This window comes from Phalacrocorax carbo, chromosome 2 (assembly GCF_963921805.1).
Source record: "Phalacrocorax carbo chromosome 2, bPhaCar2.1, whole genome shotgun sequence".
Taxonomy (NCBI): domain Eukaryota; kingdom Metazoa; phylum Chordata; class Aves; order Suliformes; family Phalacrocoracidae; genus Phalacrocorax; species Phalacrocorax carbo.
The window spans coordinates 48,789,133-48,806,819 of record NC_087514.1 but is presented as its reverse complement, the minus strand read 5'-3'; positions in this window follow the sequence as shown (position 1 = coordinate 48,806,819).

The following is a 17,687-nucleotide window of genomic DNA, read 5'->3' as shown; positions in this document are numbered from 1 at the left end:
TGAGAAATGCTGGAACGGCTGAAACCACAGACATGTGCCCCTCTAGTCGTATGCGCTACAGACAAGCGCATCCTGGGCACGGTGTGCTGGGAAAGCCAGAGGTGGATTGCAAGAGTTCCTTGGGCACAGGGCACTGTGGTAACCCGTGATAACCTGTGATAACATTCACAGCTGTGTGCTGCAGTACCCCATGGCTTGTTGGTGTTGCAGGCTGGCTCTGCTGATGGTTGCACCATAAACATACAACATTGCACCAGGCTCCACCATACAGGCTCAGTGGGAGCAGAAGAAAAATGGCTGCAATGTTTTATTTTTTTATTCCAATTGGTAAGGCCCAATTTGTCTTAAGAAGCAATTTCCTATCCCTGGTCTCCAGTTAGTGTCACCTGGCGTGTCCCACCTCAGGCGGTCACATAAGCACACAGTGAGAGCCTGCAGTCCCCTGCATCTGAACCCAGCCCTTTGCCTTTCCGTAGTCGGTTTTGCAGCTAGGTGAGAAAGCATGGGGCCTAATTTCTAGATATTTTATTCATTGTGCTTCATTCAAGTAATTGTGGACATAGAAAGGGAATGTATTTGTCTGGACCTGCAATCATTTCCAAATGTAATAACCCGGGATACTAACCTTGTGGTCAGGACTTCATTTTTTGAGCTTTTTAATTTTTTGTTTAGTGTCAGTGTGGGACAAACCCACATCTGTCAGAATAGGTGCCTGGAGTCAGTTGACCCAGACTGTCTATTCTGAAGGCCTAATTAACAATCTTAAAACTCTGGCCTGGTTTTTCCTCCTTTTCCTTGTGTTTTCCTCCTCCTACATGCCATTCAGTCCTTGCAGTAACACGCTGGACCCCTACACTGAATGTGAGGCTCCTGTGGTTGCAAGAAGCCTGCAGGAGTTCAAGGGGAGACTGAGCAAATACTGAGAGAGATAGGTAGGAATAGCAACAGGATGGGGTCATGGTATCCCTCAGCTCAAGGCTGTTGGAAGAGTCATAGCTGGAAGCCTTTTTTCTTACTTTCTTACTGGGCATCAGCTTACGGCCACGGCTGGAGAAAGTAACACAGGGCCGGCTAGGCCGTTCGGTCTGACACAACATGGTTGGTCGCTCATGTGCTCCTGTGCTTCCATGAGCTTCTCCCAGAAAATCGGGAGCCTTCCTTAGTGTCAGTAGCGTCAAAGTTGCTCTGCTGTTTAAAAATCCAATTGGAAATTCCACATGAGTGAGTAAATGCCTTTTTGTTGCAGCACTTTTTAGAGTCATTCACGCCTTCTTCATTACCAGGAAGCGTTTGTGCAGCAGAGAGGTATTTGAAAATGAGCTGGCCTGCCCATCAGAAGAGTTATGTTGTGTAACTGCAGTAAATCCCTGCCCTATTTGCTATGTATCCATGAGCTCATGGACACATTTCAAGACTTTTGTTTGAAGGTGAGGAATCTCTCATAGCTGGAGCTCTGAATTCACTTTCTTCCTTTGCAGTGTTCTTGACCACAGGTGTGCATGGATATGCTTGTATTTAAAGTTCCTGTGCAGGCATTCTTTGGGCTAGAGTCAAGGAACAAGAATGTGAGGGGAAAAGCAATCCTTTGTTTTGTGCTGCTTTGGGCACAGAGACCCTACAAATGTCCACAACAGAGTCACATTATTGCAGAATAAATCCTCCAACAGTGTTAAGTCAAACTTTGACAACCTTATGCATCATAGACTTGGAAAAAATAACATTTTAAAAAATTTACTTTTAATTTGGATAACTTGGAGCCAGTGTAGTATATGGGATTATTAAAGCGTAGGCTCAGTGAGCACATGACTACTCAGGGAGTATTCATATATTTACTGAGGGAAATTATATCTCACAAATCAACTGCAGGGTAATGCTGGACTCAATAAGCATATTGCTAAGTTTTACCTAATCAGTGCAGTACAGTTCAAAAAGTTTGATAAAGCCCATCTCCAAAAAAATCCTAGTGAAAATTGCAATAGGAGGAGAGGTTTTACTGTGATCATAGGTGGTTTAAAATAGGGAAAAGAAGAATTATGGAAGTTCTGCTGTAGAAGAGGGTGACAGCTGGAACTTGTCCATATATTCATAAAAGATGTGGGAAAGGAGATTAATAGTAACACAATAACAGTGGAGAATTAGTCATATTCATGACAGCCAAATCTAAGGCTGACTACCCAAAGTTACACAAGAATATTACTGTATTGAGTGAACAGGTCCTAAACTGATAACTGAAATTTTGCCTTAATATAATAATGGAAAGATTAACTAAGATAAGAACAGAATGACAGGCTCTAGCCTTGCCGTTACCTCACTGAGAATAGATTTGGGATAGTTCTCTGGGCATATTGTGAGCTCAGTGTCCAAAGTTGATGAAAGGGAAATAAGAGAGGAGTAATTATTTGGAAAGAAACAACATAAACCTCTTCCTGTTTAGTTTTATATACTCCTCTGTAACCGCAGATACCTCCATATATTGAAAACAGTTTGCAATTCCATTACCCCATTTCATAGAAGGAGTAGTAGATGCAAAAATGGTACAAAAAAGCAGCAAGAAAAGATTGTGGTTATGAAGGCTAAGTGGAGCAGGATTCTTGAGCTTGGCAAAAAGGAGTGGTATGGCAGAGGTCTACACAATTTGTAATGATACAGAGAAGACAAGTTGGGAAGGGCCACTTAGAGTTTCCTGTAATCCAAGTACCAGAACAGTTAGACCATGGATATTAAAAGCAGTGCCACCTTTGGTGCAGAAAGTTGTAAAATGCTTATTGTTGGAAGCTGGCAGGGTATATGACAAGAAGGAATATTCAGTGTTTTCTGATTTCTACTCTTTTTCTTTAAAAATCAGGTACTTTCTACTGCTGAGGGCAGCAGACTATTGAGCTAGAAGAGCAAACTGCTTCCTTAGGTAGCTCAGAGTACTTTCCTGGCTGGCTGTGCTCAACTCCTCACAACACGTGGAGCAATACAACACTGACAAAGGATTGGGAAATCACGGAGGCCACTTTTCCCTGTGCAGCAGGATGGCGCAACCTTCTTTGCTAGTCGAGTAATCAAGAACCTGCAGCCAGATGTTTATGTTGGAAGCATCCTTGGATGTGAAATTTGCTACCTTGGTGGACCACCTCAGAAGACAGAGGTGCAGCACATATTTTGGTCAGGGGTTTCTGTTACTGTGCATTGTTAATAAAATGTGCTAAATATTCCTAATTTTGGTCAGGCATACTAATTACCTTAAGGGTGCCTGAACAGTAAACAACAATGACCCTAACTGAGAAACTAATTAGCTTTGAAAATTTGGCTTTCTTAGTCATCAAAGAAGATGGGATAAAGCTCATCTTTAATTTAGAGAATAATTATTATCAGTGGTCTGAAGCTTTACACATTACTCATTCCCACACGAGGGTTGGATTGAATAAGACTATGGAGCCTATAGCCTCATGCTTTTGCACTTCTCTTTTTCTCAAAATAAAATGCAAGCATACTCTGAAATTTAAGATGAAATCTCAAATTTGAAATTGCATTCATTTAAATGTTTGTCTAAATTTTAAGTTATATCAGGTTTACATCACAGAATCATAAAATGCACCTTTGGTACTTAAGCTAGCTGTTCTTGTTTGAACTTAGTAATTCTCATTATTATTCTTATATGAAAAGCACTATTTCCCTAGCAAAAGGTGCAGTTTTCGTGATCTAAGTGTACCTGTTGTGACAGCAGATCTTGATTTTCATGTGCTTTTTAGGAACTGGGAAATAGTGAGATATTTCATTGTGCTATATCTGACAAATGCTAGATAATTTTTCTTTGCCATTTACATATGTGTATCTCCAGATCGTTATATAAAAAGACATTTTTAGAAATTGATAAATTTTATTAAATAGGTTTTGTTTTAATAAAATCTGTTTAAATACAGACAATGAATGTTTAAATTAAATTGAAATTATTTAATATTGCACTGACATATTTAACACTAGGATAAAAAAATGTCTCTTCAGGTGAAATGCCTGGAAGATAGTGGCTGCCATGTCAGTTTATTTAGTCAGTTTCTTTGGAAGTGAGGAACCATAGAGAGAATATTCTACCTCTGAGTGACAATGAAGGAAATATTAAAGTTTTTCGTGCCATCTTCAGGCCAAAACCAAGAACAAAAGGAAACAAAAAGCTCATATTAAAAGTAGCTTCTTCAAAATCAGATCAAAAACTTGGTCCAAAACAAAAGAATTTAAAAGAAGGTGGTTGGTGATAAAGTGTCATAAACTAACCTAATGCAGAAAATTCAGCAGTAGGAGTCAAAATATATCTTGTAAATAAGAAACGCAGTGCAGCTTTTTTGTGTTTAACAAGTGCTCTAAATGCTGCTTCTTCCTCTTTTAATATGAGAAAGGATAGAGAGAGATCTACCATAGGTGATATGATCTAGACAGTCAAGTGGTAGCTATGATAAGAACTAATGGTATTTATAACCAACTAATCTTCACTGTTATCAAGGTGTAAGTATTTGTTTTCTAGAAGTGTACACACTCAGTCCTGAATTACAGGAAAAAGCATAAATAACTTTTGATGCAGAAACCCTTCACAGGAAAGGTTAATGTTGTTTCTCAGAAAATCTTAAGTTATTACTCAGGGGCATTTAAAAAAAAAAAAGTGGAATCTTGAAAATTGTTAGGAAAGGAAGAGAGGACACAAAATAGAAAATGCAATCATGCCACTGTGTTAATCTACAGATTTACACTTGGAATACTGCATGCTGGTCCAGTCATCTCAGAAAACTCCTATGGGAGGCGGAGAAGCTATCGAGAATGGAAATAAAAATGAGTGGTTTTCATATGATGAAACTAAATGTAGTATCAGCAATGGAAGACGGCAGGTGGAAGCTCAGATGTGTGAAGTAAAGGACTATGACAGAGATTTGCAATGTAACAAGTGACATATAGAGGAAAATAGGGAATGTTTAGTCACAGTTTCTTGCAAGCTGAGAATTTAGAAGGTATCAAAGGAAATGATCAGGCAATAGAGATAAAGCAAATAAAAGCAGGCAATTTTATTTGTACAGTAAATAATCAAATGGTGCCACTTAGTGCGGTCATATTACGGAGGCATATGGGAGCATAAATACATCAGAAAAAGGATAAGAAAAAAATAACACAGGGTGTGCTCAGCAGCAGTTGCTAGAGACACAGGTCTGAACCCTTGATTTTGGAAGTCCCTAAATACTGATTGCAGAGCTGGAGAGTACATAGGGAAAGGACCATGCCACGCATACTTTGCTCCTTATACTTTCCTTCTAAACATCAGTTACTATCTGCTGTGAGAGATAGGATGAATTTAATGGACCTTCAATAGGATGTGGTAAAGCAGTTTAATTTTATTCTCTCATGAAGTCCATCTGTTGAATATTCCCAAAGATCTAGCAGAGGTGAGGGTGTTAAGTGATATGAGACAAATGTAATTTCTTGGTTTTTTTAAAAGCTCATAGGGCACATTTAAAGGTTGGATTTAGTTCTGTATCATGCTTTCTTCTCTGTTTTCCTAGTTACATATTAAGAAAATTATTTAAGAAAGTAGTATATCTAAATGGAGAAAAAAATTAGAATGGAAATAGCCTGTTGAATATTTGTAAACAGGAAGTATTTGTTCTGAACAGCTTTATTTTGGCTTACATCAAAGATGTATAACAAAATTGCATAGGAGGGGCTGATATGGGAGTTGCTTGAGTATTATTCATCAAACATTTTTTTTCATGTACTGTCTTTACTAATCCTATAACTCCTTTTTACTCACATCAGGTATCAAAACTGAAACTTTCTATATCCATATTCCTTCCATGTAAGAGAACAATTAGGTAGAAATTGCTCAAAGAAGAGTTTATTTTAAAAAGAACAAGAACATCCCCCTAACACATTGGACAGTTTTTGTAATCTGCAAAATAGAGTTGGATAAGGGCTAGAAAACTCTTTGAAACTATAAGAAAACACATAGTAGTCTGAGTTATGGGAAATGTTATGTTTCCTAGACACAGTTTTGGAAAAAAAATGCTAACAGGTTACAGCAGTAATTAATCATACCATAATCAATCATACTATAATAGCAGCTCCAGTATTCTTAGAGACAATATACTGGACAGATTTCTTTACTAAGTAAAAGAATTTAACTACCACATTACATTTACTTTAAAAGCTATGAATCCTAATTTAAGAGCGGGGCCTGAACAGTGAGAAAAGATTTTTGAGAAAGTAATCTTGGAACAAGTGAGCGCAGATAGATTCAAAACTACCACAGTATGTTCAAGTGCAGGGTAGACAAGCAGGTTGGTAATAATGAAAGCTTCAGAGTTCAGAAGACCAAATTTTGAGGCTGTAAAGTGACTAACAGGCACCCATGGACTGAAATGTGAAAGAGACATGGAGTAACACGAAGATAAAATTTCAGTAGTCTGGGCTTCAGTTTCGAGCAGAAATACATAGATTGGGAAGAACTATGGACCTACCTGGACCACTGAACACCTAACACAGGAATCAGGTAATCAGGGAATTTACTGAAGTGAGAAGGTTATTGATCTATAGGTCAGAAAGTATAAAAATACAGTGAGAATGGCAAAATATCTATCTGAGCTAGATCCTTCAAAGAAACGAAAAGAATGTATAAGAAGGTTTCTAATCACAGTACTGTAGAGATAATACGAAGGGGACAAGTGGGGCCACTCCATCCTGAGGGTCAGGTGGAGATTAAGGGACATCAGCTGTCACAGATCTTAATACTTTGCCCCAGTTTTAATAGAATAAATTATGTATATGGTTAAGGAAAGATTATCTAACAAGGATAGGAAATGGAAATGATCATGTCCATGGTGGATACAAAAGTAAGTGTGTGTTGTCTGAAATCGGAACAGCCTGGATAGTGTCCAGCAACAGTGATCTTAAAAGAACCTGCAATAGTTATTCCCATTAGAGAATATTAAGTGTGACAGATGTATCTGAAAAGGAGAAGTGGGATACCAAAAGAATTCTTTAGTCTTACTATAGTATGCTATAGCACATTTTGAAAGAAAGAGTAACCAAGAACATGGAGTTTAAATAAGATCAATTCAATATGATTTTGGCAAAAATAGTTTGTGTCATGTTATAGTATATCTTTCTTTGATATCCTTTGGATGGCATCGGTGCAGTCAATTTAATAATCTAGGTTTAAAGCATTGATTCAAAGGAATTAAAATTAATATCAAAGGAAGTGAAATGAAAGTGGGAATTAAAAGAAGGACTATGGAATGATTAACATGATAGCTGAAGGGAAGACTACAATGAGATACATTGATAAGAGAGTTGTCTAGATGGATAGAGGCTAGAAATTATATTTTCCAGGAACCAGTCTTGGAACAAGTTCTGTTTAATATCATTATTCATTATACTGCTTTAAAAATTTAGATTTATGCTTGTATTAATAATCCATGGTGTGGGTGATGCAACACTTGAAAAATCCTGCCAGTATTGATATGAACAGGTGGGTCACACATTGTGAACTGGAATTACAGAGGTAGGATAAAATAGCATAGTAGAAAGTAATGTATATAGGGACTAAACCCAGAATTTTTACTCTAAATTGAAGGCTTATCAACTGGAGTTGGCACTTCAAGAGAGGGAACTGGAATTACTGGCAGATCACAGGAGGACTATCCTGTCTAGAATGACAGGAAGTCATTTTAAGATCACAAAAATAATTTTCAGTACAGGCTGAGGAATTTTAGAATTACAGTGCATAGTATTAGGAAGATGTTAATTAAAAAGTTACTTCAGGTGTTTATCATCCATTTATTTTATAAATAATATAAATTTGAACAGAGATAGAGAACGACTAGTATAATAATGGAAGGTATTTTAGAAAGTTAAAAAGCTCATTTAAGCTATCAAAGTGGAAGTTATAGAGGAGATATGATTGTTCTTTAAAATTCATCTGAATAATCATCAGAGCTGGAGAGATTTTTAGGCATAATAATCTTACAAAAGGCATCGGATGTATACATTTTGTAACTATTAAAAGAGTGAAACTGTGTAGGTGCATTTCAAATTAAGTCAAATAGGCAATAAACCTTCATTGTTTAAATATGATGCTCATGAAGTTTGTGAAGTGTTTTATAGACTTATACTTGCTTTTAATAGGTAGCAATATTTGTTTCAGTGTCTTTTATTGAATTCAGCTTATCCCATGGACCATGAATTCACTTAATTTGTACATGAGACAGGAAGGAACTTTTAAAAGTTTTGATGCACAGCGTAGACTCCAGGGGAATTTTTATTCCCTTACTTTGAAGTCTGAAAGGCTGTCAAAGATGTCAAAGGCTGGCAATGGTCAGGGGTAATATATCATCAGTCATTAGACTTAGGATCAGAAAGTAATTTTCCCTCAGATTCCAGTATCATAAAGCCTTGTTTTGGAATTCCTCCTTTATTTTTGCATCCTTTTCTGGAATGCCTGGTACTTTATTTCTTTGGATAGGATAATTTAAGTATATTTCATGTTCTGAATCTTTCCTGTATCTGAGGCCAAAGCAACATTTCTTCTCTCTTTAGGTGGACAGAACATGCCCCGAGACATAGATTTTTACTAAAAACCTAAATTTTTTATAATAAATGTCAGGAAGTCTCTGTGATGTCCTCCAGTGGGTGTGCAAGGAAGGGTAGATGAACTACAGTTTCTAACGGATTCTTCTGGAATTAACATTGATTACAGACTGTAATACCATTCTCCAGTGTGATGCTGGAGAACTAGCTAGAGTTTACAACACAAATGAGTTTCTGCAATGCTATACTGCAACCTCCTCATGAATACTGTTTTTAAAAGTCCTGTTAACTTTAGCAGAAGTGATTTTGGGATGCTCAGACACTTGCTAAGCAATTTTTGCTGTAGTGGTGTCTGAGAACATGTAGTTACATTTTCACTCATAATGAAAAAACATTCCTGATTTCTGCTTTGATAATTGAACAAAGATAAAAATAAATGTGCTGCAACTTTCAAACAAAGCAAGCAAGAAAGAAACCAACACATCTGGGCAGAGAGAAAAACAGCAAACAGCAAATATTGACCTTGCTGGTTTCTGTTACTTAAATCTTGAGCATGTGAGAACAGTGATAGCAAGGAAAGCCACCTTGCTATTAAAATACAGGACTTCATTGACACCAACTGCTTCTGTACGTCATGAAGAAGCGAGTGAATAATGTCTGAAGGGTTACACACAGAAAATAAAACAACTTTGAAGAATATACGCCTTTGCTTTGGACACCATAGAGGGATTTTCCGTAACTTTGATTACTTTCATATTGAGTTGACCAAGTATGTATTATATATGTCAGATAATTATAAAAATATTTTATCTGTATAACATATGATTTTGATATTTTTCCACTTTAATGTGTAGATACCTGTTTCTATTTATTGTTGAAGTTTGAAGGTCTTGGAAATGTCATCATCTTCATGGCTGATACGTGAGGTTTGTGCTGCCATTCAGCAGGATCTTGCAGCCTGGAGAAATAGGCCAACAGGAACCTCATGAAGTTCAACACAGGAAAGTCCGAAGTCATGCACCTAGGGAAGAACAACCCCATGCCACAATTTATGCTGGGGCACCCCAGCTGGAAAGCAGTTTGGCAGAAAAGGACCTGGTAGTCCTCGTGGACACCAGGTTGAACATGGGCCAGCAATGTGCCCTTGCTGCAAAAAAGAAGAATCATATCCTGGGCTGCATTAAGAGGAGCACTGCCAGCAGGTCAAGGGAGGTTATCCTTCCCCTCTACGCAGCACTGTGTCCAGTTCTGGGGCTCTCCAGTGGAAGAGAGACATGGACATACTGGAGAGAGTTCAAAAAGGGTCTGTCATTGCTTAACTGCAGTGGCAACTAAGCACCACACAGCTGCTCACTCAGTCCCCTCTACAGCGGGATCAGGGAGACAATTGGAAGAATGAAAGTGAGAAAACTCGTGGGTTGAGATAAAGATTGTTTACTAAGTAAAGCAAAAGCCATGCGCACAAGCGAAGCAAAACAAGGAATTCATTCACCACTTCCCGTGGGCAGGCAGGGGTTCAGCCATCTCCAGGAAAGCAGGGCTCCATCATGCGCAACAGTTACTTGGGAAGACAAACACCATCACTCCAAACATACCCCCAGTTTTATGTGCTGAGCATGACATCATATGGTAGGGGATACCCCTTTGGTAAATTGGGGTCAGCTGTCCCAGCTGAGTCCCCTCCCAACATCTTGTGCACCCCCAGCCTATGCACTGGTTGGGTGGTGTGAGAAGCAGAAAAGGCCTTGGCTCTGTGTAAGCACTGCTCAGCAACAGCAAAAGCCTCTCCGTATTATCAACATTGTTTGCAGCACAACTCCAAAGCATAACCCCATACTAACTGCTGTGAAGAAAATTCACTCTATCCCAGGCAAAACCAGCACATTCTCTAACCCTTATTCCATAACATTTACATCATGCTCAGGTACCACACTATCCAATACAACCTCATTAACCACCATCCCCCTTCCCATGCTTTGATCTATTAGACAGGTATCATTCCCTTAGTCTATGGACCACCCCTATGAAATGTCTGTAAAATGTCCACAAATGGCCACAAAATGCCCACTGAGTTAATTTAGCCCATGTCTTTGAGCTCCATCTGTTATGGTGGTCACTCAGGACAGGAGAGGTGAGGTGTTGCATAGAGTATCTGGGCACCAAAACCAGCTTGGGCCAGGTCACTACTGCACTTGCACTGCTTCTTGTAAAGCTTGTCCTCCATTGGTTCAGGTGGTTCCTGCTATAGTAATTTCCATAACATGAAACTCAGATCATGGGTTACAACAATTTAAAGGTAAAACCATTACAATCTCCACCCCACCCCTGGTCCCTTTGGACCAGACCATCAGGTTTAACATTGCAATGAACTCCTCCCCTTGCTCCTAGCCTGGCTTGGACTTATCCACAGACTGCAGACCCTTAGGGGAGTCCCTGCTCCAAGTGGAGCCTTATCTATGAGCCACAGTATCTCCAGAGGTATGCCTGCTGTGGCATAGACTTATCCAGAGCCACAGCTGCTTTGAGGTGCACCTGTTCCAGCGTGGCCTTCTCCATGGGCCACAATGCCTTAAGAGATATAGCTGCTCCAGCAGGGCCTTAGCTACAGCCACAGTCCCTTCAGAAGTAAACATGCTCCAACATGGCCTTACTCATGGCTGCAGCCCCTCCAGGGGCCTACCTGCTCTGTTGTGGGCTTATCCATGGCCATACCTTTTGAGGTACTCCAGCATGACTTCATGCACAGCCACTGATGCTTCAAGGTGTACCTGCTGCAGCACAGACTTATCCACAACCACAGATGCTTCAAGGTGTACCTTCTCCAGTGTGGACTTACCCATGGGCCACAGTCCCTTCAGAGGTATACCTGCTGCAGCACAGACATACTAATGGCCTCAGACGCTCCAAGATGTACCTGCTGTGATGTGGGCTTACTCACAAGACACAGATGCCTCAGGGTGTCCTGGTCCTGCATGGACTTACCCACAGGTCACAGTCCCTTTGACTCAAGTTCACACTGGAGTTCCAGCCTGTCCACTACAGCAGCACAGAAACAGCAGCAATGCCCTGGCCATCTGCCAGCCCAGGCACCTGACCATTGCTGTATCAGAACGTTCCCAGGCACAGCACAGTAAGACAATCAGCAATACAGCAAGCAGTGAAAGAAAATAGCAACCACTAATGAGCACTAGACTAATACACAGAAAGGGAAGCAAGCCCCATGGCAAGCACAGGAGCCTACCAATTAATAACTGGATAGCAATAACAGCTCTAAAGTTGATCTAGGACATTCCAGTCAAACCTGTTGTTATCTCGAAGCCTTCAAGCCCCATGTTGGGTGTCAAAAAAGACTGTCGTGGTTTAACCCCGGCCGGCAACTAAGCACCACACAGCTGCTCACTCAGTCCCCTCTACAGCGGGATCAGGGAGACAGTTGGAAGAATGAAAGTGAGAAAACTCGTGGGTTGAGATAAAGATTGTTTACTAAGTAAGTAAAGCAAAAGCCATGCGCACAAGCGAAGCAAAACAAGGAATTCATTCACCACTTCCCGTGGGCAGGCAGGGGTTCAGCCATCTCCAGGAAAGCAGGGCTCCATCATGCGCAACAGTTACTTGGGAAGACAAACACCATCACTCCAAACGTACCCCCAGTTTTATGTGCTGAGCATGACATCATATGGTAGGGGATACCCCTTTGGTAAATTGGGGTCAGCTGTCCCAGCTGAGTCCCCTCCCAACATCTTGTGCACCCCCAGCCTATGCACTGGTTGGGTGGTGTGAGAAGCAGAAAAGGCCTTGGCTCTGTGTAAGCACTGCTTAGCAGTAACAAAACCATCCCTCTATTATCAACATTGTTTCCAGCACAACTCCAAAACATAATTCCATACTAACTGTTATGAAGAAATGTGACTTTATCCTAGCCAAAAGAGCACAGGGACACAAGGATGATATTCATATTCCTGCTGATTTGCTGATGGCACGACATCAGTCAGTGTATCCTTTCTAGTAAGTTCTAATAACTCACTAATAAGCTATGGTTTGTTATTTGTCTTGCATTCATGACACTATACGTATTCAGGACTTTGCTTAAAATATCATTAAATTACCCAGCATAAAAAATAAGGACAGTATTCCGTTGTGTAGCCTCATGCAATTTCATAAAATCATAGAATGGTTTAGGTTGGACGGGACCTTTAGAGGTCATCTAGTTCAACACCCCTGCCATGAGCAGGGACATCTTCAGCTAGATCAGGTTGCTCAGAGCCCCGTCCAACCTGGCCTTGAATGTTTCTAGGGATGGGGCATCTACCACCTCTCTGGGCAACCTGTGCCAGGGTTTCACCACCATCACTGTAAAAAATATTCTCCTCATATCTAATCTAAACCTACCCTCCTTTAGTTTAAAACCATTGCCCCTTGTCCTGTCACAACAGCCCTTGCTAAAGAGGTTGCCCCCATCTTTCCCATAGTACCCCTTCAAGTACTGAAAGGCTGCAGTAGGGTCTCCCTGCAGCCTTCTCTTCTCCAGGCTGAACAACCCCAACTCTCTCAGCTTGTTCCTCACAAGAGAGGTGCTCCAGCCCTCACATCATTTTTGTGGCCCTCCTCTGGACCCTCTCCAAAAGGTCCATGTCCTTTCTGTGCTGAGGGCTCCGGAGCTGGACGCAGTACTGCAGGTGGGGTCTCACCAGAGTGGAGTAGGGGGACAGAATCACCTCCCTCAACCTGCTGGCAACACTTCTTTTGATGCCACCCAGGATGCGGTTGGCCTTCTGGGCTGCAAGTGCACATTGTTGTCTCATGTCCAGCTATTCATTCACCAGTACCCCCAAGTCCTTCTCCACAGGGCTGCCCTCAATCCCTTCATCCCCCAGCCTATATTGATATCATGGGTTGCCCTGACCCAGGTGCAGGACCTTGCACTTGGCCTTGTTGTACCTCATGAGGTTCTCACAGGCCAACGTCTCCAGCTTGTCTAGGTCTCTCTGGATGACGTCCCATCCTTCTGGCATGTCAGCTGCACTGCTCAGCTTGGTGTCATCTGCAAACTTGCTGAGGGTGCACTTGATCCCACTATGTCATTGATGACGATATTAAACAGTAGTGGTCCCCGTATGGACCCCTGAGGGACACTACTCATCACCGGTCTCCATCTGGATGTTGAGCCATTGACCACTATCCCCTGGATGTGACCATCCAAACAATTTCTTATGGACCGAACAGCCCACCCATCAAATCTGTGTCTCTCCAGGATGCTATGGGGGACCATGTCAGAGGCCGTACAGACGTCCAGATAGGTGACATCCAAAACTCTTCCCTTGTCCACTGATGTAGTCACTCCATCATAGAAGGCCACTAGATTGGTTAGGCAGGACTTGCCCTTGGTGAAGCCATGCTGGCTGCCTCGAATCACTGTCCTCTGTGTGCCTTCTCATAGCTTCTAGGAGGATCTGTCGGAGGTGAGGCTGACAGGACAGTAGTTCCCCAGGTCCTTGTTTCTGCCCTTTTTAAAAATTGGCACAATGTTTCCCTTCTTCCAGTCCTCAGGGACTTTACCTGACTGCCATGACTTTTCAAATATTATGGAGAGTGGCTTGGCAAGTACATCAGCCAATTCCTTCAGGACTTTGGGATGTGTTTCATTAGGTCCCATAGACTTGTGTATATCCAGGTTTCTCAGGTGGTCACAGACCTGATCTTCCCTTACAGTGGGAGGGACTTTATCCCCCCATCTCCATCCTGTGGTCCATCAGCTTGGGAGGGGTGAGGAGAGAGGTTACCAGTGAAGACTGAGGCAAAAAGGTTGTTGAGTACCTCAGCCTTCTCCTCATCTGTTGATACTAGGCCACCATTTTTGTTCATCAGGGTAGGTACGTTTTCTTTAACTTTCCTTTTCTCGTTGACATACCTGTAGAAGCCCTTCTTGTTATTCTCTGCATCCCTTGCCAAATTCAGCTCCAGACACACCTTGGCCCTCCTGACCCCATCCCTACACAACCAAGCAGTGTCCCTATACTCTTCCCAGGACACCTGTCCCTGCTTCCACTGCCTGTGCAGTTCCCTCTTGCTCTTCAGTTTGACCAGCAGGTCTCGACTCAGCCATGCTGGTCTCTTCCTTTCTTTGCCTGATTTCTTAGACATGGGAACTGAGAGCTCTTGTGCTTTGTGGAATGTGTCCTTAAAGATCTGCCAGCTCTCTTCTGTTCCTAGACCTTAATTTTTGCACTGGTGAAAACTCAGGAAATGTAAGAAGAGAATTTTACATAAGCTTTCTTTAGTTCTCTGCTCTGGAAAAATAAAGTTGAGAATACTTTTTAGGAATTAACCTATATGCACACCTGCATATGAACAATAAAATTTTCCTTTAAGCTTAGCAATTATTGGGTAAATATTTAGATACATATAGAATATGTAGAATATTTCAATTATATAATTAACAGTGCATTATTAAGGATGCTTTTAGAATGTCAATCACCACAGAATAATTTCCAATTGAAACATAACAGTAAATATTAGAGCATCATTATTAACAGAAAATATTGATTCATTAACAAACTTTTTTAATAATGCTTTTCCTTTGATTATGTAGTGACAGACACAGCAATAAAAGGAAGATAATAGAATAGTAATACTATGATATGGACAAGGTGGAACAAAGGCTAAGAGGATTTAATATCAAGGACTGAAACATAAACATCTATTTTAATGATATAGAGTTCAGACTGGAATATGTGAGACAACTATTATAAAAGTAATGAAAGAAACTTGCTGGAACACAGCGAAAGGCGAAAGTGGCAGTCTGACATTGAACGCTTGCCAGAACAACTATTGTTTAACTCCAATTAATGAATCAAACACAAAATTAGTTCAGGCAAATGAGGGACTCTAGTTCAAAGTTACATGTTATAATTTTTCTGGTAAAAGATTTGGCTAAGTTCCTAATACATTAGTCTGTCATGCAGACTGGTTTCTGTTGAAGACAGAGCTATAATCTGTGTGCATATCATTGAACTGTAGACAGTTCCCCTGTTCTCTTTCCTACAGCATCAGATGAAAACTTCCTCTGGAAGTTGAACCTTCCTGGAAGGGGAAGTCTCTAAGAGAATTTCCAGTTTTTTAATATACGTCAGTAATATAATGAAAAATTTGGCAATTGCCAATGAGAATGAAAGCCAGAATGACAATGTGTCACAACTATTTGGGATTCCATGTGCAAACGCAGAATTGCCCAAGAACAATTTTCTTTCCTTTCTTTTTCTGTCTAAATTGGTTATTTAGGTCATCTGATTATTTAAACAAAATCACAGATTTAATATAGGAAATGGAAGTATGAATATTACAAGTACAAATATGTTTTCAAACCTTCATTTTCTTATAATAAAGATGAAAAACTATTTAATACTGCAGACAAAACAGTCATTTGGTGACATTTATATACTGTAGCATGTCAGAAAAATAAAATGGTATTTCAGACACAAGGAAGAAAGAAGAATGACTAAACAGGTTTTGAAAATATTACTACATCTGGTACTAGGTTTTGTATCTATATTGTTTTGTAATTCTGTTAATATGTCTTGTACTGCTACATCTAGTCCATTTCCTTACTGTGCTTGTTACAGACATCCTAGAGAAGGGCATCTACAGGTGGGTTATAGAGAGGTATGCAAATAGTGTAAAGAAAATGAAGAATGTGTTACAGAAGTGTAATGCTTCAGCTAATGAATGACATGCATTAAACTAGCCTTGAGAATCTAAAAACAGTCATTGGGGAGTCTTGGGGGTACTGGTGAACGAAAAGCTGGACATGAGACAACAATGTGCACTTGCAGCCCAGAAGGCCAACCGCATCCTGGGTGGCATCAAAAGAAGTGTTGCCAGCAGGTTGAGGGAGGTGATTCTGTCCCCCTACTCCACTCTGGTGAGACCCCACCTGCAGTGCTGCGTCCAGCTCCAGAGCCCTCAGCACAGGAAGGACATGGACCCATTGGAGCGGGTCCAAAGGAGGGCCACAAAATTAATCAGAGGGCCAGAGCACCTCTCCTGTGAGGACAGGCTGAGAGAGTTGGGGTTGTTCAGCCTGGAGAAGAAAAGGCTGCAGGGAGACCTTATTGCAGCCTTTCAGTACTTGAAGGGGTACTATGGGAAAGATGGGGGCAACCTCTTTAGCAAGGGCTGTTGTGACAGGACAAGGGGCAATGGTTTTAAACTAAAGGAGGGTAGATTTAGATTAGATATGAGGAGAATATTTTTTACAGTGATGGTGGTGAAACCCTGGCACAGGTTGCCCAGAGAGGTGGTAGATGCCCCATCCCTAGAAACATTCAAGGGTAGGTTGGACGGGGCTCTGAGCAACCTGATCTAGTTGAGGACGTCCCTGCTCACTGCAGGGTGTTGGACTAGATGACCTCTAAAGGTCCCTTCCAACCTAAACCATTCTATGATTCTATGATTTTCGTTGTTAACCAAAAAAGGCCTTTCCTTTGGCAGCTGTGCATAGACATTTTCATTCTGTTTTCACTCTTCTTTATTCATTGTTGAGTCTTGCTTTCTCACCTGTAGGTGAAGGTTCCAATGCATGCATTGCAACGCCAGCTGTGATCTTGATCAAGACCACTAAGGAATCATCTCACAGGAAGACAGGGGAAATGAAAGCTGCTTAGTTGAATTGTATTGAAATGAGAAATTCTTTATTCTCATGCATATTTCTGAAACATTATTTAAGGAAATGTAGAGATAATTCAGAAGCTAAGCCAATGCTGGCATAGGTATTCAGAGTTAATCAGAGTCTTGAAACATGCATACATTCTTAGAGATGTATGTAAAGATGTATTACGTTGTGTAGCTCATATTGAAGGCCGTGTAATCCTGACATACTTGCGATTATATGGATTACTTCAGTGGTTTTTGGGCATATGGATCTCCTATCAAATTTTGCTACGCACAGGAGTAGATGTAGGATATTTCTTATTCAACTGATTTGCTTTTTAAATTGCAGTTATTCCTAAATTTTACAAATGCTTATTGCACAGCTAGCTTTAGGAAAGACTAAACCAAGCAGGTACCTAGGGTGGCAAACTTTTGGAACTGTCAAACAGCCTTTGTAAGAGGCAGAGGAAACAGACAACTGTACAGCC